Genomic DNA, 23,929 nt, shown 5'->3' with positions numbered 1-23,929 from the left:
GATTTAGTGGTTGTTGGATCTAAGAGAGCGCGTAGGAGGGACCACGTGCGTTTTGTGCTTAATGTAACCTTGATATCGTTACAAAAGACTGCCCAGTTTGCGCGGTCTAGCGCGTTCGCGTATTCTTCTGCCTCGCGATTGAGAGCGGCTATGCGCAGTCTCAATTTACGATTGTGTCGCTGGTGACGCCAGCGCTTGAGAAGTCCCTGTCTGGCCTCTTATAGATGAGCCAGATGCGGATCTACCTGCGGTGCCATAGGGGTACTTTTAATGCTTTTGCTGTTCGCCTGGATGGCCTTCACCAGACGGTCGGTCCTGTCAGTGACAGTACGGGGTTCTGTAGAATCAGCTGGCAAGTATGAGCGCAGTTTATCCCAGTCAGTCAGAAGATGCGAACGCGGGTTGAAAATCTTGGAATCATTAGCAATAATAGTGGAGACTAGAAAGTAGTCGCTTCAAGGCTGTCTTGGAGCCCCGTGTGAGATTTAACTATTATGTTCGGTGTGGCCCATGTGAGAACCTGTGTAGTGTCGCGGGTGACACTTGTGCCAATGCGAGTGGGTACGGTGGGGTTTGTGATCAGGGCAAGGTTGTAATCAGCCATTGCGGTAGAAATGAAGTTACCTTTGGGGGTATCCGAGGTGTATCGCCAGTGCGTGTGACGTGCATTAAACCACAAAGAGCTTTGAGGAACGAAAGGAGCCCAGGGTGCCCGGAATAACTCTGCCTTTATCTTTAGGATTCCTGTATAGGTTAATAGTGAGGCCATATGTGTGTCCCGGTGAGCTGAGCTCTATCGCGGTATATTGAGTGCCCTCGCTGTCGGGCGTGTTTGTCGGTGTTTGGTCTAACACCGGCATGGATGCGAGTGTCAGGATTGCTGTACGTGGTGTAAGGGCTGCCCTGTGATAACCGCGGATATTAATGCGTCTTGTTTCCGTCTCTTGCAGAGCAATGATGGGGGTGGGGGGGGGGATTTGGGGAGTTTGCGATGTATGTGGTTAGTTGTGCTTATTTTCGGCGTATGCTGCGACAGTTCCACTGCCATATAATTGTTTCTGTTTTTGTAGCGGATTGGCGTCGCCGCCGATTTTTTCGCGTGCTATTGTTCTGCGCCATGTTGCTGGTCTGGATATACTGGATGAGGACAGGCAGCGGGCTGAACTGCGCGCTGCTCGCGAGGCAATTCCTGACGAGGTACAATTTCGAAAAGCTTGTTGATGCCGGCTTCATGTTTTTCCAAGCGTGTGTTAATCGCAGCTTCTATCCTGTCAGTCATGGACTGTATCAACTGTGCCTGGGCAGTACGAGCTGTTGCTGCATCGCTACGAGTTGTTTGGCAGGTATAGTGTTGGTTATGCTAGTGATTTAGGGCCGTGCACTGACGAGGGGAGCCAGTTATGCGCACTTCCTTGAACATAATGAACGCCGACAGCCTATGATGGAGGTTAATGGGGGTTTATAATGTTTTGGCCTCCCTATGCTTTCGAAGATTATCCGAGCTAGTTACTCGGACATGGTAGCTTGTAGCTTTTTGGCGAAGTCGAGCACTATAGTTGTGATATAATGATCACTGCCCAGGGCCTCTTTTCAGCTCCTTCAGAGCGGTGTGGGAAAGTTTCGGCCAGAAGAAAGGTTCGGGCGAGTGTCGGCGGCATCACTATTGCCGATTCTTGCGGGTGTGTTGAGACCATTCTATAGAGGCCGTGCATCTGAAGAGTTATAAAATTCCGCTCCTCTCTTGTTGATGCGTGTGTACCCCCAGTCTACATGGGCGCAGCTGAAGTCCCCTAATACAAGGAGGGGGTCCTTATTTTCAGCGGTGGAAGCGGTTTTAATGAGAGAAATTAAATCTGAGACCGGCTGTCTCGGAAGGAGGTAACAGTTCAGAATGAAGAGGGGATGCGACCTGTGAGTGCAGGGAGATAATTGTAGGAATGTGTCAGGTACCGGAGAGGTTAGTACATGACAAGTGTATGGTACAAAATGTTGAACATACGTGCTAATTCTGGGGTTTGAGTCATTTTAGAGGGTGCCAGAGCATATCCTGGCAGCGATAAATTTGTGCCAGCATCCTGAAGTGCTACAATGTCAGGCAGTGTAGAGGAAGCAGAGAGGAAGTGCTGCAGAGGCTCTCTTTGCTGCAAAACCCCCCGCAGTTCTATTGTAGGATGATTAATTGGAGATTACTGCCCGTCAACGGGGCCATGCTGGAGGGTGGAGAGGCGAAGGATGGGGGCAGCTATGGGGTTTCTGGCTGAGATAGGTGAAGACATTCGAGCAATTATTTGGAGAATAGGTTGTTGAATGGTGGTGATTAACTGACTGGTAATCCTTTCTGTAAGCTTAGTGATGGCGGCTTCAATGTAATTTTGAGTCTGAGCCAGAATACTGGCTTCGAGCTGTTGGGCAAAGTTTTTTAATTTAGAATCCATGTCTGCAATGTCGTCCGGTATGTGTTTGTGGAGGGGGTATGAATGGTTGGGGTGTTGGTGAAGACGTTTGGGGTGTTAGTGAAGGAGTAGGTCGAAAAACGGTCGAAGGGATAGAATTAAAGGCTGCCCTAATATGCCTTACCTCTTTCTGCAGCATAGCTATCTCCTCCTCCCACTGTGAGGTTTGGGGTGTACTGGTGGCTTTGGTCCAGGCTAGCTGGCGATCCTGGTGAGGCACTAGCGGTGGAAAGTGATTTGGCGTTGGCACTGCTTGTTTGAATTTAGAGAGAGAGAGAGAGAGAAACAACTTTATTGCCATAGATTGGTGGGATTTAGGGCAGGTGGGCTTGGTGTGGCCCCCAGGTGGGGGCGACTTCCTGGGCCCAAGAAATGAGTGCCAGTTGGATGCTCTTGTCTGGCCTTTTGAGGAGTTGGTTCCATCCTTCTTCGGAGGGAGCTGGCAGTAAGGTTCGAGGGGGCGGATTTCCCGCTCAACCCCAGAGGATGTGTGCCTGGGTGGCGATTTCTCCCAGGTAACAATTTTGGCAGGCGGGGTCGTATTCCCCGTCTGTGATGAGTGAGTCTAGAATGGCTAAGGATGGAGTGCGTCTGCAACCTGCGGAGCAAGCTGGCTTGCGCTCGATTCAAGTCGGGGTGTGGAGGTGGAACTGGCGTCTCATCTCTCTGTAGAGGTTGGTAATTTCGGCAAAGGTCTGGGGAGCCTCGGCAAGAGTGTCTGGGTCCGTGGGGCCGGCCGCCCGGTTGGTTTTTAGCGCGGTCTGTCTTCGAGGTGGAGGGGTCTTGGTTTGCACGAGCTTGTACCGCTAAGGGGAACCCCACCACAAAGAATGCATCTCGGCGTGCAAGGGGTCTCTTGAGTGGCGTGCTTCACGCCACACCACGGGCATACTACAGCCTTTGGGAGAGGGCACACATCGTACCTTTGTCCAGGTTTCCTGCATTTCGTACAAACATCAGGGCTGCCCTTGTACTTGGTGCAGCGGTGTACCACACATATATATTTAATGTTGTGAGGCACGGGAGCTGAGGCGAAGGGTATAAAAATCTATGCTGTTTTTGCCATGCGTCAGGCCGCTATGATGTTAGCCTCCGAGTTTCGGTATTGCCAGGCATTTAAGATTTGCTGTGGTGTTTCACTCCAGTATGCCGAGGAAATCACACATTTGACTGTCACTGGAGAGGCCGCGATGTACGCGCAACCAGGTATTGCTTGCAATCTAAAGTCATTTGCTATATTTAACCAAAGCGAGCTGTTGCCCCCGCTGTCGTCGCCACTGTGAAGGTGTGTGAAGCACTTGAGCAGGGGCAGCGGAAATAAAGGGATAACAGGCAGACAGGAGAAATCAGATGAAAGAGGTGTGCTGACAGGCATAAAGGATAAGGGTGAGAGAGGTACACTATACAGGTATTCTATTTACACTACAACATGTACAGGCCGGGCGCGTACGATGTCCGTAACCATAAAGAAGAGGTGCCGCCATCGGTCTGTACAATAATTTCGACCACATAGAGATCTTTGATATGCACTGACGTCACATAGCACACTGGCGCCTTTTGTGGTTCGGCTCCGTCGAACGAAACGCGGCCGCCGCGGTCTGGTTCGAACCTGCGTACGCAGGATGTGTAGACGAGCGCATTAACCATTCAGCCAACGCCCCGAATGAGGACAGGCGATGCGTGGCTGTGGTTACATCTAAAACTATAACTGCAAGGAGGATAGCGAAGCAGGAGAGCAAAGGGATGCGCAGGGAGATAGTACAGCGCCAAGGCAGCTTTGGATACGAGTGGATAGTTAATGCAGCGGATTCATGCATGCTGAACACATAGCAGTACACTCGCATGAGCTGGCGTATGCTACCTCCCTCTTTGGCGTTCCTCTGCGCTTGTATATCATCATACCGCGGGCTGCGCTGCAATTCCGACATCGCGCTCACCACCTACAACGCCCACTCGATACGTGGCTGTTTATAAAAAAATTTATTTACATGGCTTGTACCATGCGTTCTGGATGTGCACTGTTAATGCAGTCAACATGAACCAATATTGGCGCTGACCTTCATACTAAACAGCGTACAAGCCTTTATTGGATACGGTAAGGTATGTTCCTCCAGAACTTGAAATCCCCTTAAGTGAAGCATCAGAGAGTAAATTTAGAGCACTACTAGTTTTTTGCGCATAAAGTTGTTATTCAAAATATTTCTTAATTTTTCAGAATAGAGCGAAACATAGTGACTTCGGAGGCAACACAGCGACATAGTGGGCTCGGCGGCGTTCCCGGTTCTTCAAGCCAGGGGGTGTCCCGGTGACTTTCCACTCCACAACTCTGGCAGCCCGCTTCAGGGCTGATCTCTATTCTAACGTCTGCGCCGGGCACTAGCGGACTGGGGAGTCTTAACAACGTAACCCCACCCTCCCCCTCCGACCATGGCCCCCAACCCTAAGTCGCGAGCAAGAACAACTCAGCCGCTTACACTAACGCAGTGGAACTGCCGAGGTCTCAAGGACCACAAGAAGCGGACTCATCTCCGCATCTATATTGAGAACCTTGAGTTCCTCGTCGCCGTGGTTGCCCTTCAGGAACCCGGCGCCGGTGCCAAACTAACAAACTACACTACATTTCAACACAACCCGCAGACATGTATACTTGTTCACAAGCGATACACTGCGCAGGAGGTCACACTTCCCACAACACCGTATTTCCCATACACGATGGTTTCAGTGCTGCCCCTAAAGCGGTCTGACCCACCTGTACACATTCTAAATATTTACTGCCCACCGAAACTTAAGAACGTCACGTTCACTGAAATTTTCACTCAAGCTGTGCAGGTGGCGGGTAGCGATCCCCTCCTAATCGTCGGCGATTTCAACGCCCCGAGCAGGCTATGGGGATACCCCCGGGAGGACAGGCGTGGGAGGAAGCTTGCGGAACTTCTTTCCGCACTTGGACTCACCCTGCATACTGACCCCGCCAACCCAACACGTGTCGGCAATTCCATTCAACGAGATACTTGCCCGGACCTCACATTTACACGCAACATACGCCATGCCGACTGGCTGAATACAGAGGACACTCTAGGTAGTGATCACTGTATAATCAACACAACCATTTACATGCGTCCCCTGAAACGCCCACTAAAACAAGCTCGTATCCCTGACTGGACGACTTTCCGCACCTCTCTACCTATCGTAGACCCCCTCCAGTCGGGATACGACGCCTGGTCCAGATCGCTCACGTCTACACTCATACAACATGAACAGGAGATACAGCTCACAGAAACACAAACAGACGTGGACAACCACCTTCTCCACCTTTGGGAGGCCCGTCGCAGCCTCACGAAGCGATGGAAGAAACAGAAACATAACAGACGCCTAAAGAACCGCATCCTCGAACTCACACAACAGGCAGCGGAATATGCTACTCAGCTAGCCGACACTAACTGGGTGGACCGGTGCAACGCGCCTGCGCGACAGATGTCTGGCCGCAACACGTGGCGCCTGTTCCGCGCTCTAATCGATCCAACACAAACACGCACAGAAACCCAACACCAATTACATAGGGCCTTGCACAACTTTACAGGAACGACAAAACAACTAGCGCACACGCTCAGCGATCGCTACCTGTGCACCACTAAGGACCCCCGGCAGGCGGCGTACTCGTATGCAGGCGAAGAGAACACGGAGCTGGACAAGCCGTTCCAGCTCCACGACCTCCGGGCGGCCTTGAGCAAAATGAAGCGGGGCACTGCACCCGGGCGTGACAAGGTTACGGTCAAGCTCTTGGCCAACCTTCCCGACGCAGCCTACGCCTCGCTCCTCAAATACATCAATAGCATTTGGGAGGGAGACACTCCTCTCCCTCTCGATTGGAAATCGGCTCTCGTGACCTTTATTCCGAAGGCCGGCAAACCTATTGATGTGGAGAACCTTCGCCCCATCTCCCTCACGTCTTGTGTCGGTAAGCTGATGGAGACGATGGTGCGCGACAGACTCTCCGATTTTCTCGAAACACAGCACACTTTCGCGGACACCATGTTCGGTTTTCGCCCTCACAAGTCTGCACAGGATATACTTCTGCAGCTTCACCACGACATCTTAGATCCTGTCGAATGTCCCCACAACGACAAGGTGGTCCTGGCCTTGGATCTTAAAGGCGCATTCGACAACGTCAAACACGAAGTAATCCTGGACCACCTCAGTAACACCAACTGTGGCCACAAAACATTCAACTACATAAAACAATTTCTTACAGACCGTCAAGCCTACATACGCATACAAGATGCGGAACACGGGCCATACACCATCGGCTCGAGGGGAACACCTCAAGGCGCGGTCCTGTCTCCCCTCCTCTTCAATTTGGCAATGCTTCATCTTCCCTCCAAATTGTCCTCTTTGCCCGGGATACATCACGCTCTTTATGCGGATGACATTACAATCTGGGCCACGCAAGGTAACCTGGGCCACATGGAATCCTGCCTGCAAGCAGCGGCGACCCTAGGCGACGACTACGCGGCCTACTGCGGACTCCAGTGCGCCCCGTCTAAATCAGAATTTGTGCACATACGTCCCTCCCCTCGGGACACAACCCCGCTTTGCATCAGTCTCCCCTCGGGACCGATCCGGGAGTCCAAGGAGATCCGCGTCCTTGGTCTCTTCATACAGCACCAACGCAGAGTCGACACCACCCTAGCCAAACTTCGCACGGTGGGAGACCAGGTGGGCCGCATGGTCAGCCGGGTCTCCAACAAGCGAGGCGGATTACGAAGCAAGGATGCACTGCGGCTTGCCCATGCTTTCGTAACGAGTAGAATCCTCTACTCAACCCCCTACTTGCACCTGCGCAAACATGATGATGACCTACTGGAGGTCATCCACCGGAAAGTCATCAAGCGGGCTCTCGACCTCCCGGTCACCACGTCCAACCAGCGACTTCTGGCCTTGGGCGTGGTGAACACATTTCGGGAGCTTCGAGAGGCCCACTTAGTCAACCAATACACGCGTCTTGCACAGACTACGTCCGGTTGCCGCCTCTTGGACCGGCTACACATTAAACATGACTACCATATTGGGAAAAGGGAGAGAGTGCCAGAACCCTGGAGACGCGCCCTCCGGGTCCGACCCCCTCCCCGCAACATGTCCAGAGAAGACCATAGCGGTCGTCGCCAGGCGCGCGCGGAAGCGTTGGCGCGATACTATGGTAACCAAGGACATGTGTATTACGTAGACGTTGCCGGCCCACACCACGGGGTGTGGTACACGGCCGCAGTCGTACACAACACAAACACAGTCAAGGGGCTCACTTTCAAAGCCTACAGCGCAACACACGCGGAGGAGATTGCCATTGCTCTTGCTCTCACTACTCCCAAGTCGAAACACATCATCACCGACTCGCGAGGGGCCTGTCGGAACTACGAGTTGGGCTGGGCTCCCCCGCTTGCCTGGCGCATACTGGAATATAGCTGTCGATCTGAAGATCCAACTCCACTCAACCTGATTTGGGCCCCCGGTCACCAGGGACTCCAGGGAAACGAACAGGCCGATCAGGTCGCCCGCGCACTCTCTACCCGGGCTATCTCACTGTCCTTGGAAGGGTACTCCCAATCAGACAATCTGGCCATTACATTCAAACAAATCACCGATTACTACAAGGAGGAGCACCGGCGCTACCCGGCCCCTTGTAAGGGTCTGGATCGCGCTGACGCGCGCCTCCTCATCAAAATTCTTACTAACACTGTACTGTGCCCGGCGGTGCTTAAACATTTCAATACATCCTTTGATGGCGCGTGCCAGTTCTGTGGGGAGGTGGCTGACACCTTCCACATGGTTTGGGCGTTTCAGTCAAACCCATCTATCCCCCCCAACCCCAACCCCACCAGAGAGGACTGGGAGGCGGCCCTGCTCGGCTGTCAGGACCTAAAAAGCCAACAGGCTTTGGTTCAACGGACGCGGGCGGCGTTGCTTGCCAATGTGGCCCCGGAATAGGGGCTCCACCTAGTATTGTTAGGGGAAAGGGCCAATAGGGCCTACCCCAATCACCTCTCTGTAAATAATTATTGTATTATAAATGTTTTTCACCACCACCTATTCTAACATCAGCTGGCACCGGTGTCTTGCATGCAGTTGGGATGGTGCAACAATGAAGGGCAACGTGCTCTTTGGTTTCCACCACCACCTGGCAGAAGGCATTGGCAGTCAGGCATATTAGCCCGCCTTTTTGAAGTGAAAGCTTTAGTACGCTAGGTAAAGCCAAGGTGACAATGTCTGGCGATTTCACCTTCATTTGAGTTTGAGATAAAACAGAGGAATGCTTCATAACTGGCTCCCTGCGACAGTGGACGTCTTAGTCGCGTTTTAAGCTATGAAACCGATAAAGAGCGGGAGCTTCGAAAACAAAAGAAAGGCGCAGAGCGGGCCCCCTGGGACAGTGGACAGAAATGGCTGGTGGATCGGGCTTTACGTGAAGCACAAGCCCGTGGACTCCTGGAGCAGTAGGAGACCACACTGGAAGATTTTTTTTGTGTAATAAAGTTGTTTCCATCCATCCATCCACCTTAGTCGTGCTTTAAGCTTCAGAACCAAAAAAGAGCAGGAGCTTCGAAAGCAAAGGAAAGACGCAAACTAGACCCCTGGGACAGTGGACACAGAGCCGCGCTTTAGGTGTGAAACCAATGAAGAGCGGGTGCTTCGAAAGCAAAGGAAGGCGCGTAACTGGCCCCCACTGGGACAGTGGAGAGAGAGAGAAAAACTTTATTAAGGCAAGTGGGTTAGACTCCCTTGGGTACCTAGACGACCGTATGGTCCCATTATAGGTCTGAACGTTCATTTGGTTTACTTGGCCACACCTCAGTCGTGCTTTAATGGTGGTAGTGACAGATGTGCGCTGCATGCGTTGCATCGACAGTGTAGTGCCTGAAACGCGGCACTGAAACCATTGACCTTCCGTGTTCATTGTGTTCATTGTCAACGTCATTGTCAACGTCATTGTCATTGTCAACGTTTTATACTCCCATTATTTTAAGGAAAGGAAGTGCGCATAACTGGCTTCCTGGCTCAATGGACGCCCGAATCGCGCTTTCAGGCGCATCGGGTGGTGAAAAAGAGATGGCTGCATGTAGGAAGGAGGAGGAGTAGGAGGCAAAACGTTATTAAACGGGAGTTATACGAGCTTATGGGTGGGGTCCTCATTACAGGGCTCCGCTGCCTCCGTTCGATCGTAACCGTTCTAGTGAGTCGGACGTCCTCGATTCCTCAGCATATTTTGTTGCTAGCTGGCGTTATTGTTGTAGCAATCAATGCCTTGTTTGTGTCAGCCAGAGTGTCGTTCCTTTGTTCCCTGAGAGCAAGGCCCGCCGTGGTCAGAGTGTCAGCCGGGGTTAAGTTGGGAGAACGTATATCCCTCCCCAAGTAAAACCCCACATCTGGCGCCCAACATGGGGCCTGCTCTTATAACATTGGACGACTGTCTGTACGGTTCGAGGAACGCTCTTTGTCCGGATTTGACAAGTGCCAGGCCTATTGTGAATTTTGATCGCTAGGACCTGCGACAGGCTTCTTGAGTCCGAGGTGTACTGCGCTGCAGCATGTTTGAACTTTTCGACATGTTCAGCACATTTTCGTCCAGTTTTTTCTGGAATTCCTTCAGCACGAGAACCACTTGGCCCGCACTGAGAGAGCGCGATGCCTAGCGCCCGCCGAGTTGCTGAGCCCGAAGCGAGTGAGTACGAAAGCCGCGTCGGTGGTCCGAGTTTTCCTTTACATATTTTCGTTGCTGTCTATTGTTCCGACTGTGGGAGTAGGGGATCCGGCCACGGGTGCGAACAACTTGGCCACGCCTTGACCGCCTATGTTGGCATCGACGCGGCTCAGCAGGCCTCGTTCGTGAACTGGCCCCCGTGGGACCAAAACCTCTTCATTTGCGCAACCCAAGACACCACCATCACAAACAAATTGGCCAGGGAATTCACCCTTTCTTCCAGCAAAGGTCAGGTTCCCGTGCAAGGACACGTAAAATTGAATGGTGAAGTGTGCCGTGACATTATCACCTTCAACGAGCGGGAGACCACGGCAACGCTCAAAGGCAAGATTGTGTGGAGGGACGGGGACATTGCCTTCGTCCGAAAACTGGGAAAATCTTCGATAGCGCTCATCACCTTCGTGGGTAGAAGAGTGCCGCGCTTCGTCCGCTATAACACGACTATCACACCGGTGAGAGAATACAAGAGCACTATTCCCGCCTGCTACCGGTGTGGTACCATTGGCCATCGTGCGAACATCTGCCCCAGGCCAGTGGAAGAAAGATGCGGCCATTGTGGACAGAATGTTGGGACAACGGCCGTGGGTATGAAACCTCATGACTGCAAGCCATCATGCCTCGTGTGCGGGGAAGCCCACCTTACGGGCTCCCAGGCATGCAAGGGCAAGTTCCGGCGCCTCCAGGTGGTGCAGCGACCCCCCGTGGTACGCCCGCCCAAGGACACTCCGGTGCAACGTCAAAAGTCATCGCCGGGCACCGTGCCAGGAGGTGCTTCCGGCAGCCCAGCTGCGGGATCGCGGCGAGAAGACGGCGACGCCCGGCCACCGCCAGCCAACCCGAAGACGCCACAGCAGCCACCGAAGACGCCGCCGCAGAAAAACCGACAAACGACAGATCAGGGCGCCCCGGCCTTCCAGCCTGAGGACTTCCCGGATCTCGGAGGCGCTACCCAGCAGAAGGCCTCCAAGAAATCACAGGGCAAGGTTGGTGGTCGACCTAGGGTCGTTTCTCAGTCCCCTCCTCCCCCTCCTCATTCCTCTCCCGAACACATCGAGATGCGCCGCGAAATGGCGGCGCTACGCGACCAAGTTAAACAGCTCGCGGCTGAAAATGAAATTCTCCGCATGGGAAAATCCACAACGTCACCACTGGCACGCGAAGGTGCGCTCGCCTCCGAGATCCCGGATCCCATGAACGAAGGGTCTGTTCCCCAATTTAATGCGAGTCGTCTGGACGCTCTAGAAAACAGTGCAGCTGAAATTTATATTCAGCTTAGCGGTCTCGGCCAGCTAATTTCCGAAATTATCAACAAAACTATTGCCGAAACCACCCATAAGGTGACCCTCGCGGTCACAAGTAACATTAAAACCTGGATCAACGATTCCAACCGCCTGGGGCGTCGCCCAAGCCACACTAAGGAGCGTCCGTCCAAATTCAACCGCCACATTGATCTGAGCGAAATTAGCGAGGACCCCATCGAACCTTCTTTGCCTCAGGGCGCCGGACAGGCTGCGATGGCGGCTGGCCCAGCTCACCCCGAAATTCATCATGGCACAGGGCACTAAGCGACCCCGCTGTCCCCCAAAACAGCAGGCTTTTTCAGTTATTCAATGGAATTGCAGAGGTCTCAAAGACCGAAAAAAAAAGAGCTCATCTTCGCCTCTATCTCGAGAAGTTTAATCACCCAACTGCGGTGGTCGCCCTACAGGAATCTGGGCCGGCAGTGAAGCTGTCGGGATATAATACGTACCAGCGTGACCCCTCCACCTATCTGCTTGTCCACAAAACCTACACAGCGCAACAGGTCGATCTCGAATTAAATTTGCCCTACCCGTATGTAATGGTCTCCGTCCTCCCCCTGAAAAGGACTGACTCCCCGTACACATTCTTAATATTTACTGTCCCCCTAAACGTAAGAACATAATTTTTTTCCGACATCTTCAGTAAGGCACTGAAGGTGGCAGGGCGCGACCCCCTTCTGATTGTGGGTGATTTCAACGCCCCCAGTCGGATGTGGGGTTATCGCAAGGAGGAAACGCGTGGCAGAAAGCTGACGGAGCTTATCTTCACGCTGGGCATCACCCTCCAAACCGACCCTGCAGTCCCAACCAGAGTGGGTAACTCCGTCAATCGGGACACGTGTCCTGATCTTACCCTCACTCGGAACATTCAACACGCAGAATGGATCAACACCGAGGATACCCTCGGCAGCGACCACTGCCTCATCAACATCATTCTCTACACCCGTCCCCTCAAGCGACCCCTAAACCAGGCACGACTCCCAGACTGGACGGCTTTCCGGAAGTCCTTGTCCCCGTACAGTCTGGTACAAAGCGGCTATTCCTCTTGGGCCCACACCCTTATACAAAATATTCGCAAACACGACAAGCAAATTCAGCTTACAGATAGAGTGACGGATGTGGATAACCATCTCCTTCATCTCTGGGAGGCGCGTCGCAGTCTCACAGAGATGGCGTCGCCAGAAACACAATCGGAAGCTCCAACTTCGAATTCTCGATATCACCCAGCAGACGGCGGACTACGCGGCCCAGCTTGCCGACTCCAACTGGGTGGATCGCTGCAATTTGGCCGCTAGGCAAATGTCTAGTCGCAACACATGGAGACTTTCCCGTAGTCTGATCGATCCCACCCAAACACGCACCGAAACCCCAAAACACATTCAAAGAGCTATTCACAACTTTAAGGGCAATACGGACCAGCTGGCACAGACATTGCGGGATCGATATGTGTGCCAGACACAAGACCCCCGGGGGTCGGAGCATCTCTATGCAGGCAGAGAAAATCCTGATCTCGATCGGCGATTTCAACTCCATGACCTACGGGCGGCTCTTGCCAAAATGAAACGAGGCACGGTTCCGGGTCGGGACAAGGTAACGGTCAAACTTTTGGCCAACCTACCCGATCCGGCTTACGAAGCACTCTTAGAATACATAAATGCCGTCTGGGAAGGGTACCACCCTCTACCCATAGAGTGGAAAACTGCGCTAGTCACCTTCATCCCGAAGGCCGGCAAACCAATCAATACAGACAACCTCCGACCCATTTCCTTAACATATTGTGTGGGCAAACTCATGGAAAGTATGGTTCGAGATCGACTCTCAGAATACTTAGAAAATCGCAACACCTTCGCGGGTACCATGTTCGGTTTTAGGCCGCATAGTTTATCTCAAGACATACTCCTCCAACTGAAATATGAAGTGCTTACTCCTGTCGAGTGCCCCCATAACGACAAGATAGTCCTGGCCTTGGACCTTAAAGGAGCATTTGATAATGTTAAGCACAGCGTCATTCTCGCCCACCTCAGCGAGACTGACTGCGGCACTAACACCTTCAGTTATATTAAACACTTTCTCACGGATCGGCAGGCCTTCGTCCGCATCCAGGACGAAGAGCACGGCCCGTACAGTATGGGCAGCAGGGGTACGCCACAAGGCGCTGTACTGTCCCCTCTGCTCTTTAACTTAGCAATGTTTCACCTACCCTCTAAATTGGCCGATGTCGAAGGCATCCAGCATGCGCTGTATGCCGACGACATCACTATTTGGGCCACCCAAGGTAATGTGGGTCACATCGAGGAATGCCTGCAAGCAGCCGCTGACATAGTAGACAACTATGCGGCGTACTGCGGCCTCCAGTGCTCCCCACAGAAATCAGAATTCGTTCATATTCGGCCATCGCCGAAGTGTGCAATCCCCATTTCCCTCTCCCTCGCCAGCGGCCCCATCCGTGAGGCATCGGAGATCAGAGTTTTCGGACTCTTTATTAGTAGAACACGTCGCGCAGATACAACACTGGCCAAGCTGCGTAAGGTTGCAGATCAGGTGGGCCGCATGGTCCGTCGGGTCTCCAACAAACACGGAGGTCTACGAAGCACACATGCGTTGCGACTCGCACATGCTTTCGCTACGAGTCGAATACTCTATTCGACCACCTGCCTTCACTTACGCAAGCAGGACGAAGATGTCTTGGAGGTTACCCTCCGTGAGATCATCAAAAGGGCGCTCGACCTTCCGATCTCCACCTCCAACGCGAGGCTCCTCGCGCTGGGAGTGGTGAACACCTATTGGGAGCTGCAAGAAGCGCACCTCACGAACCAATACACGCGTCTTGCCCAGACCGTGTCCGGTCGTCGCCTTTTGGACCGACTACACATTCAACACAACCATCAGACAGAGGAAAGGATACGAGTGCCCGAAATGTGGAGATGAGCCATCCACGTTCGACCCCTTCCTACGAAAATGTCCAAAGAAGACCATAATGGCCGGCGGCAGGCGCGGGCGGATGCCCTCCACCGCCATTATGGCAACAAATACGGTGTATTTTATACGGACGTGGCCGGCCCGCACCGCTCTAGGGGGGGATGGTACACGGCCGTGGTCATACACCAACAAATACAGGTGGACGGGCTCACTTTCAAAGCTCCCAGCGCAACTCACGCTGAGGAGGTAGCCATCGCCCTGGCGGCCTCTCACCCTCAGGCGCAATATATCCTCTCAGACTCGCAAGGAGCTTGTCGAAATTACGAGCTGGGTTGGGTCTCCGTCACAGCTTATCGAATACTTCGGAACGCGGCACGGGACCGAGATCCTACGCTCCGCTACTTAGTCTGGACTCCGGGCCACCAAGGCCTACCAGGTAACGAGGCTGCAGACGCAGCCGCCCGCGCACTCACTTCCCGGGCCCCTGGCGATGACCTTACCGATTCGGATCTGGACAACGAACCCCTTTTAAAATTTAAAGATATAGTCAGTCACTATCAAGACTCTCACCGCAAGTACCCGACCCCCCTCAAGGGGCTGGGAAAAGCAGGTGAGCGTCTTCTGATAAGACTTTTTACAAATACATTGCTGTGCCCGGCAGTCATGAAACACTTCGACCCCTCCTTTTCTGGCCTCTGCCCATACTGTACGGAGGTGGCTGACACCTACCATATGATGTGGGAATGCCAGAAAAATCCTTCCCTCACCCCCCACCCCAACCCAACCCGAGAGGACTGGGAGGCGGCCCTGCTCGGCTGCCACGACCTTCCGGCCCAACAGGCCATGGTCAGGCGTACCCGAGTGGCGGTAGAGTCAAATGGGGTCCCGGAATAGGGACCCCACCTAGTATTGTGAGGGGAGTGGCGCACTAGGGGACACCTCCCAAACTACCTCTATGTATAACCTGTAATAAATGCTTTTCACCACCAACACCACCACGGGTGCCGCTACGAGTTTGCTGGTATTGCAGCTTGGCACCGGGCGCTCCGACGCCGTCCGATACGGTGGATGCCGAGCGCTCAGAAGCTGCTTCGTGCAGTGAGTGGGCTAGGACCACCCCACAGAGCTGATGTCTGCTCGCGGCTGCGCGCATGTAACCCATTTCGGGTCTTTCTTTTGCTGGTGTTGGGGGTCGTCATCACAATGGTAGTGAGGCCTGAGGCTTTTCAGAGCAGCCGACGCCATGTCTGCAAATGCACGACCACCGGAACGTCGTGTTGAGAGGGGGCGCACATTGCTGCCCACCCATTTTGTAACCTCGCTTGAACCAAGTAATCTCGTTCAACTTAAGAAAGGGCTTTGTTCACTTGAACTTCGCGTTTGCACTGCCGCCCGACACGTTTTGCGAGCGAGTTGAGCACTGTGCCCCGAGGCCCTTGCGGACGCCGTTTCCCCTCCCGTGACCTACGTTAAAGGCATGCGGAGTGTGTTTCGGAAATGTTGCAGATCAAGTGAAGCCACCCAGGCTTGCTGTCCTGTGCACATCGTCTCGCTGCCGCCTGCTGCGACGGAGTCGCCTCTATCCTGTTTGGCGCATCCATTCGGGCAGCCGTGGCGAGACAAGTCAGCGGTCACTTCCGCCTGCGTTAGCCTGGCGACTGCTGCAGAATCCTGGCCTGCAGTTTTCAACCAGCGTTCTCTTCGCGGGCCTGCGGACACGTAGTCCATGTGCCATGCGAGCCGTCCCAGTGGAGACCGTCACGAAGCCTTCAGATGACTGCATGGACGCTGTCGGCGTGACCTCTACTGCCAGACCTGCCTCAAGTGCATGAAGACCAGGAGACTCCTCCATAGCATGTACTTGCAGGCGCGTTGGTCTGTTTAAGGTTGGGGGGATGTGGGAACACGCTTTATTCGTCCCCTGTTCTTCGCTTCCCCGCCATGCGCCCTGAACGCGTCCCCGCAATGCACCCTCCTTAGACGTGTTAGTTACTGTAACTGACAAGGGAGGGCGTCGCAGCGCCCCGAGCGTCACGGATGGTGCGATTGCTACGCGCGCGTGGTGGAGATGGTCCTTTTTGGCTCGGGGCCGAGAAAGCGCGCTGACTTTCGGCGCAAGGATCTGCTCTTTGCCGCCTGGCGCGAAGCCTCGTGGGGAGGAACCTTCCCCCGCATCTCGTCCTATCCGGCCGCTGAGCATCCCTTGCCCTTTAGCGTGGGCGAACGTTCGCTCGTAGCCGTGCTGGTGAGTCAGACGTCCTCGATACCCCAGCGTATTTTGGTGCTAGCTGGCGTTGTTGTTGTAGCAATAAATGCGTTGTTTGTGTCAGCCAGAGTGTCATCCATTTCTTCACTGAGGGCAAAGCCCTCCGTGGTGGGCGTGCGCTCGGTAGCATACGCGACGACGGGATGGGGTCCGCGCGGTTATGAACTGTGTCAGCCGTGGTTAAGAGGGGAGAGTCTGTATCCCTCCCCAAGTAAAACCCCACAAGGCAAAAAATTCCAGCATGACATGTGTGTACAATTACAGACAACTTGTTATTTTTCACACATATTCCTTCCTCAAGAAACACTTTGCTAGCAGTTCTTGATTGTCATGAAGGAAGCTTTGTGGTCGGAGAAATAGATAAAAATTACTGAAGACACTTTGGAAATTCTAAAGTGTGCTTGACGAAAGCCTTGTGGTCAACACACTGCCGCTTACTAGAATCGCCTGACGCGTGGCGGGCTTCCCGCATGTGCGGTTTTTAAGGCGAAAGCCTTTATTGCCTCATATTGTCGTTAGCAGCCGTGTCGGCAGCCGTGTCGACAGCCGTATCGACAGCCGTATCGGCAGTGTCCGCGTTTTGACAGGTGTCCACCGAGATATGCGAGACAATTACTGCGCAATTTCCTTTCCTCAAATACAATTTTCAGTTTCTTCATTACGGCCCCACTTTCTCTTTCTTCTTTCACTCCCACTTCTTCCCTTCCTGTATGGTGAGGTTCGGATGTCCACCGAGATGACAGAGAATTACTGCGCCATTTCCTTTCATCAAAAAGCGTCGCGTTCAAAGGGCAAGGCATCGTGCCGAACAGGTGGTGGTGTTCTTTCCTTCCTGTAAGGTGCGGTTCGGGTGTTGACCTAAATGACAGCCATTTCCTTTCCTCAAAAAGCGTTGCGTTCAAAGGGCAAGGCATCGCGCTGAACGGATAGTGGCGTTCCTCCTTTCCTGTACAGTGCGGTTCGGGTGTCCAGCGTGATGACAGAGAATTACTGCGCCATTTCCTTTCCTCAAAAAGCGTCGCGTTCAAAGGGCAAGGCATCGTGCCGAACAGGTGGTGGTGTTCTTTCCTTCCTGTAAGGTGCGGTTCGGGTGTTGACCTAAATGACAGCCATTTCCTTTCCTCAAAAAGCGTTCCATTCAAAGGGCAAGGCATCGCGCCGAAAGGGTGGTGGCTTTCCTCCCTTCCTGTATGGTGCGGTTCGGGTGTCCAGCGTGATGACAGAGAATTACTGCGCCATTTCCTTTCATCAAAAAGCGTCGCGTTCAAAGGGCAAGGCATCGTGCCGAACAGGTGGTGGTGTTCTTTCCTTCCTGTAAGGTGCGGTTCGGGTGTTGACCTAAATGACAGCCATTTCCTTTCCTCAAAAAGCGTTCCATTCAAAGGGCAAGGCGTCGCGCCGAACGGGTGGTGACTTTCCTCCTTTCCTGTACGGTGCGGTTCGGGTGTCCACCGAGATGGCAGAGAATTACTGCGCCATTTCCTTTCCTCGAAAAACGTCGCGTTCATAGGGCAAGGCATCGAGCCGAACAGGTAGTGGCGTTTCTTCATTCCTGTAAGGTGCGGTTCGGGTGTTCACCTAAATGACAGCCATTTCCTTTCCTCAAAAAGCGTTGCATTCAAAGGGCAAGGCATCGCGCCGAACGGATGGTGGCGCTCCTCCTTTCCTGAACAGTGCGGTTGGGGTGTCCAGAGTGATGACAGAGAATTACTGCGCCATTTACTTTCCTGAAAAAGAGTCGCGTTCAAAGGGCAACGCATCGCGCCGAACGGGTGGTGGCGTTCCGTGGACTCCCTGGCAGCGCTACAACACGCTGCCGCGTTCCACTCCGAAAGGCAAAGATTAAGAGTAATTAATTGGCAGTTAATTAATGCACCAACACAGTATGAAGTGAACAATCGCGTAGCAGAATGCAGCACTCAGGCTTTCGCCTTTCACCACTTTAGCTGCTAAAGTTCCTCGTAATTTTTCGAATTAATCATTGATGAATAATTAGGTGCTTAATCGTATCTACCACTTTTTTCTTTTGATTAGCCTTTAATTGATTGATGGGATTTTCATGAACTGTGGCCCCGCCGCGGTGGCTCAGTGGTTACGGCGCTCGGCTGCTAGCCCGAAAGACGCGGGTTCGATCCCGGCCGCGGCGGCTGAATTTCGATGGAGGCGAAATTCTAGAGGCCCGTGTACTGTGCGATGTCTGTGCACGTTAAAGAACCCCAGGTGGCCGAAATTTCCGGAGCCCTTCACTACGGCGTCTCTCATAGCCTCAGTCGCTTTGGGACGTTAAACCCCAATAAACCAAACCAAACCATCATTAACTGTGATTATTCTGGCGGCGATGGGGGCGAGATCCCACCATGCTATGCGGGTAAAGATTGTTGTCTGCCATGTGACTTGTGAGTCTCGCTAACAAAACATGCTCGAGGAGCTTCCCGAGGCATGAGGTTAGCGAAATCGGGCGAAGGTATTGGATTGTAAGTGGTTTATTGAGTTTGGGTATGAATATTACCTTCGCGTGGCGCCAGGACTGCGAGATGTTACCATCCCTCCAGCACTGGTTGAAGTATTCCGTAATCTGGGTGATCGATTTGTCGTCCAGATTACGGAGCATGGAGTTCGTGATCTGGTCTGCACCAGGTGCGGAGTTGGCGCGGAGAAATCAGGAGGGCCGCTCTGACTTCCGTCTCCGTGATGTCGGTGTCGAGTGTGGGATTTGCGTGTCCTGTGTAGTGGGGTAGAGGTGTGGGGCCTCCTGGAGATGTGTACATGGTTTGAAGTGTATCTAGAAGAGTGTAGGGATCGTCAATGTGTTCATGTGTGAGGCGTGTCACGTGGTGCTGTGTTGCTGATTTGGTGCGTGTGGAGTCAATGAGGTGTCGGAGGAGTTGCCATGCGCGTTCGCTGGACAGGTTTCCGGCGATGCCGTCACATATGTGCGCGTTTTGCGTTCCGCCTCCATCGAAACGCGGCCGCTGCGGTCGAGTTCGAAGCCGGGTACTCCAGTTTGGTAGACGAGCGCCTTAACCACTGACCCACCACGGCGGGTTCCAGAATTAAGGCTCCATCCCAATTCGACCGCCATGGCCGGGAGCAAACCCTAGTCTCTTGGGGGTCAGCCGCCGAGCGCGATAAACACTGAGCCAACGCGGCGGCTGGCATCGGGTCTCTGAGAGCCGAACAGAGGGCGTGGCTCTTGGAGCCGTTATGCTCCTCTCCGGAAAGTGCCGCATATGTGGCGAAGGTGGCTTAACGCATGTTTTTGCAGTTCCACACGGACAGAAATGTCACGTGCGTAACCGCGGATGCGTAGATATGAGGCAGCACCTCACAAGAGCAGTTCCAACAACTGGAAAAAACCGGCGACAGGGGACACCCATGGCGCACACCTCGCGTTAGAGGCACAGGTAGCAAGGCTGTATCGTGCAGCAGCCGTCAAGTCAGTATACATGAGTACGACGCCGCCAACGCCGCTTTCCGGGAAACGGCACACAAAGAGAAATTTATTGTTGGTTTATGGTTTATGGGGTTCAACGTCCCAAAGCGACTAAGGCTATGAGAGACGCCGTAGTGGAGGGCTCCGGAAATTTCGACCACCTGGGGTTCTTTAACGTGCACTGACATCGCACAGTACACGGGCCTCTAGAATTTCTCCTCCAAAGAAATTCCAGCCGCCGCGGCCGGGATCGAACCCGCGTCCTTTGGGTCAGCAGCCCAGCACCATAGCCACTGAGCCACCGCGGCGGCAGAAATTTATTGTGTACAAACCAAACAAATAATTCAGTACACAGATATATACACTGGGGAGCCTGCTCCGAACGAAAGATCATACAGCGGGACAAATTACCCTTTCGGGGTTCAACATAGTCCAATTCACAAAGCATCAGAAAAGCACAAATCGACGGAAAGGAACTATTGCGAATAGCGGCAACAGACAGTTTTTCTGGTGCAGATCCTTAACCCATATAGCGCACCGGATTATGATGGTTAAGATAAGGTATCCAATTCAGAATTTGGAATGCCTTTTAAAAAAGCTCCCTGGGTATGGGAGCACTAAAAGTCTTTTTGTGCCGCAAAGTTCTTTTCTAAACTAAATACCATTTTAAATACAGAGCAAAGCACAGTGGCACTTCTTTACACTGCAAAGTACTGACAAGTATGTCACGCCGGATGACACAGTCGGCAGACAGGAAAATGCAAGTAACCATTACAGGTAGGGAGAGAGCACTTAAGACTAACTGGGTGCTTTAAATGAGAAAGCATTAATATTTCATACACGTTTTTTTTGGTTTTCTTTGTTTTGTTTCATTTCTTTCGTTTTTTCTCTTTTTATTCAGAGACTTCTGTATTAGTATAGTCTTCAGACAACGCATATGCTCGGTTCACCTTTGTTTGCCACGAAGGAAATTGGTTTTGAGGAAAGGAAATTGATAAAATAAATAAATTGGTACATTGAAGATCGCAAATAGAGCTATACCTGTCTCACATACCTCGGCGCACCTGAACCGCGCCTTAAGAGAAGGGAAGAAAGTGGGAGTGAATTAAAAGAGAAAGATATGCCGTAGTCTCTGGAATGATTCCGACCATCTGGGAATCTTTAACATCTACTGATAACGCAAAGCAAACGGGCGCATTTTGAAGTGAAAAGCTTCACTACGAGGGTTGGAGCCGAGCTTCGCCTATGCCGGGTACGCTGCAAAAGCCATATTCTGCGCATGCGCGAAACCGAGTGAAGTCACGCGCAGCGCAGGTGGCCGCCGACTCCGTAAAAAAAAAGAATGGAAATAAGCTCAGAAACAAAAATAAAATAAATGAAATATTACAAATAAAAAATAAAAGATAGATAATGCGCCAGGAAGCTCTCCTTTCTCGGGGGACACCCGAACGCGCCGTAAGGGAAGGAAAATGAAAATAAAATTGGTTTTAAGGAAAGGAAATGCCTGTCTCTCATATCTTGGTGTACACCCGAAAGGAATGGATACCACAGTACATGTCTCTAAAGCAACCTTCTAAGACATCACCGTATTCACTACACGCGCGTCTCCTCCTCCGCCTCCGGACAGGCAGTGTGTGGACGGCCGAAGACCTCCACCGTTATTGTGATGCTCCCAGTGCATTGTGAGCTAACTGCGACAGCCATGACGTCAAACCAGGCGTAACTGAACCTTTTCGCTTCACAGCTAAGCCACTGCCAAATTTTATTGCGAAAGCAATACTAGTTGCACTTTCAGACCGTCGCGTAGTGAGGCCGGTAGCTACCAAATTAGCATATTCGATTGGATTGGATTGCATTGGATTGGATTGGATTGTATAACCGATGCATCACCACCTGCTACACTACCAGCTGAACGATGACGTAGCTACGGATATTATTGCGAAAGCAATACTAGTTGCACTTTCAGCCCGTCGCGAAGCGAGGCTGGTAGCTACCATATTAGCATATTGGATTGCATTGGATTGGATTGGACTGTATAAGCGATGCATCACCACAAGTCTAACCACAAGCACCACCACCAGCTACACTACCAACTGAACCATGGCGTAGCTACGGATATTGCTTTCGCAATTACCGGGCTTAACCAAGCTAAGCCACAGCCATTTTTTTGTCGCAAAAGCTACACTGGCCGCGAACTTGCGATTTCGCTGTGGCGGTGATTCGAGGAGGCACAGAGACCGACCTTGAGCCGTTGCCTAGCAACCGCCGCAGCTTGCGGACGCCGCGCGCTCACCCCGCCACTTGGCATGACGTCACACCGCGCGCCTCGCCGCGGATCCGCAGCCGCCGTTTGGTATGACGTCACACCGCTTGTCTCGTCGTTGCGCTCGCCTCCGCTTGCTTCGCCGCCTTACCTTTCGCTACGTATGTCCTGGCATAACGGAGCTAACCCACTGCCAATTTTGGCTTTCTCCAAGATGTGAACAATGGCGCAACATACTCGCTCTCGATGCAGCTATTGTTGACTGGTCAAGGGGAAATGAAGATGCGGATAATAATGAGAGGAAGAACACGGCGATCCAGCGTGTATACAGCACACAGTGGAACTATTAACCCTCTCCCTGGAAAATAACATCTTCTGAAACCATTGATTAAGGTGCATTTCCATCGTCTAAAGCCTAGGCTCTTTGTCAGTTAACAGGAAAACACAAAAATGCCCTTCCAAGAGAATCATTATAGGTTCTGTGAAAGCTGATCAAATCGCGACACCTGGGAATTTGGGGGCTGCGTATAGAACGCCAGTAAAGCTTAATCAACAAGCTACGATTGTAGTCAGCTGGGCTTTAGATATTTCTCATAGTTATTCTGTGCATAGTTACCGCTGTAGAGCATAGCTGAAATAATATGTGTGATTTAAAAAAAAACGTAAAATTTGGTATCAAATTCACCGCAACGGCGTTGTCGGGACGATGAGAAAGCGGCTCTGCTTCTGCACTTGTTACAAGGGCGCACCATTAGGAAAACCTGGTGTAGCATGCTAAGCTAACAACCAGGCAGACCACTCCTGTATTCATTAGAGTCACCCTCTCTCGCTCATTGGTAATATCTTCATCATTTCGGGCAGAACCGCGAGTGGACGCCGCAGGCACTGAATGATCTGCAACGCAGTACGCGTTAAATATCTTGGTAATCTCCCTGCTATAAAGTTAATTGCGCCTTACTAACGTTTCTGGCCCGTCAATCAGAATATAATCGCCTTTGCATTTTGCTACATCATATAGCAGCATGCCTAAGAAATATATTAGAAAAAATCTCATACTCGTTTCCTCTTTTTTCTTCGGAGGTTGTGAATACATTGCACTATGTGGTTAGCGCATGTGCAAGGTGCCACAGCACTTGGGATCATGGACTTTCTTTTTTCACTTCGGAAGCTATTAGTAGTTTCGTAGATGGAAAAGCAAGATTTCTGCGACGTTCTTACGTTTTTTAAATGCTCCATCTTAAGAATTTTAAAAACTCTAATTGTTTAGATTAGACACATCTTGACTAAATACGCTTCTTAAGTTACATTATTCGAAAGCAGCCTCCAATCGGTTCTTTTTGATTGCACCCATTCGTGAAAACGATGCAATATTGTTAATAGTAAGCTATAAAAAAAGGATGCGTAATCTAAAGATTTTGAAGTTTGCGTCTTTTTACTTCCGTCACGCAGCCTACCGTCATTGTCATTGTTGTTTATCGACGAAGATACGACTTTGGTCCCTAAGAGCAGGACGGAATATGACACATATGGGTGGACAGATA

The sequence above is a fragment of the Amblyomma mixtum genome, chromosome 9 (genome assembly GCF_055824585.1).
Source record: "Amblyomma mixtum isolate Tamu chromosome 9, ASM5582458v1, whole genome shotgun sequence".
Classification (NCBI taxonomy): Eukaryota; Metazoa; Arthropoda; class Arachnida; order Ixodida; family Ixodidae; genus Amblyomma; species Amblyomma mixtum.
The sequence above is the reverse complement of the archived record's forward strand: the minus strand, read 5'-3'. Positions refer to the sequence as shown.